General features: G+C 42.7%; 1 non-coding gene across 1 annotated transcript; it reads right to left on the bottom strand.

Annotated features, from left to right (window-relative positions):
• Positions 1 to 363: 363 nt before the first annotated feature.
• Positions 364 to 436, bottom strand: TRNAT-UGU (transfer RNA threonine (anticodon UGU)). Its single transcript has one exon. It is a non-coding gene; the product is annotated as a tRNA-Thr (tRNA).
• Positions 437 to 1,844: the final 1,408 nt, after the last annotated feature.

Below are 1,844 nucleotides of genomic sequence, written 5' to 3' on the forward strand. Positions count from 1 at the left end.
TGAGTTGTGTCAAAGTAGTTTTTTATGAATGTCAAGAACCAAGATTTCCAAGAAGAACATTGCCCAGAACATCACACAGTCTCTGCCGGCCTATCTCCTTCCCACAGTGCCATATCTATCAAAGCCCCTGAATGCACAACTGGCTTTAAAAAAAGTCACGACTACAGTACATATAACCGCTGCAGACAATCACTGCCAATGTAAATGGCACAAACCACTGAGCTCAGTGGCACTCGTTGTGACGTTTACACAAACACCAAAGATTAGGGGCGGATGGATGGTACTATGCGGCTTTGTTCATTCACATGACTGCAAGTGTTAAGCCCCTTTAAACTACATGAAATCAGCAATAAAGTTTACCACAGGCCCCAGCGAGAATTGAACTCACGACCCCTGGTTTACAAGACCAGTGCTCTAACCCCTGAGCTATGGAGCCCTAGACATCAATGTGCTGTACACTTATCCTACTGGTGGCTTTTGGCTTACAAATACTGAATGTGAACAGAACCCAGCATAAACATAGAATTACCATTCCAATTTATTCAGGTCCTTACTGTGTTGCAGGCACCACACATGGCAGTTAAAGGGCTTCCCACGCCTACGTCCTTGGATGGTGTGCCAGGTACAGTACAGGTACGTTTTATTTATGAGGGCTTTTTAGAGACAATATGAAGTGGCACTAAAGGGGGTAATGTGTGGGGTATGATAAAGGGATATTGTACAGGAAAATACCTATGTGGTATAATGAATCCCACTACTTAAAAGCATATGCTCTTTTATATTATGTCTGATCATTCAGTGCCTTTAAATATTCTTATTTACTTTTATGTAAATACAGTAGAAAATATTCCCATCATTTACAGAGGTGGGCACAGTATCGCAGAAGTATATCAGAATTTATGCAAATATTACATACAGGTGTATACAGACAAATTGAAATGAATTTGCTCCAAGAATTCAGTTTTTCTAGGCAAGTTATTAGTGAAATATACGGGTTATCTGAGCTGGGGACGTTGCATTACAAAGTAACATGAACATTGGAAACAGGATGTGCTTTTTGACTGCTGAGATTAAATAATGCAGAACACTGAACAGAAAGATGAAAATATACATATAAAGCCACATTCACACAAAGAGCAAATTAAGCAAATTAAGTTTTTACAAGTGATTTTCAATGGGGAAACTTAAAATACAAACTATTGTAAACTATATGATTTTTAATTTCCCTGTGTCAATACAACCTTATAGAAATCAGCAAGCAATAACTAAGTTACTAATTAAAGGGAGTTTCCAGATGTTTGCTATTGGTGGTCTATTTTCAGAACTGCGTGGCACACATGTAAGAACTAGTGATGAGCGAGCATGCTTGCCACTGCTCGGAACTCGCCCGAGCATCTCACTGCTCGAGATGCTCGGCGCTCGCCGAGTATTTCCGGGGTTGCTTGGCGGGAGCTCGGGTCCCCTCCCTGCATGTTTGGCGCTCTTTAGAGAGCCAATGAACATGCAGGGATTGTCTGCCACTCACTGTAATGCCGCAGCCCTGTTGGTTGTGGCATTACAGTGATTGGCTGGCTGCACAGCATCATCAAGTGTATATAAGACCGGGAGCCGCCATGCTCGTCACAGTCTACCCCAGAAACAGGCAGAGTAGGGAAAGCTGCTGCTGAGCTAGGGAGAGATACCACAACATCTATATACATCCATCTGAACTAACAGTCCTTCTGAAGACTAATCCAGCTGCATATTTTCAGTGGTGAAGGTGATAGCAGGAGCTAGGCAGGCAGGCGGTGTATGTGGCAGACTGCAGTGTGTATAGCAAGAGGGTCCCTCGAACGTCCTGTTAG

The sequence above is a fragment of the Phyllobates terribilis genome, unplaced genomic scaffold (genome assembly GCF_046119375.1).
Source record: "Phyllobates terribilis strain yellow unplaced genomic scaffold, ASM4611937v1 Scaffold_13__5_contigs__length_258822181, whole genome shotgun sequence".
Lineage (NCBI taxonomy): Eukaryota > Metazoa > Chordata > Amphibia > Anura > Dendrobatidae > Phyllobates > Phyllobates terribilis.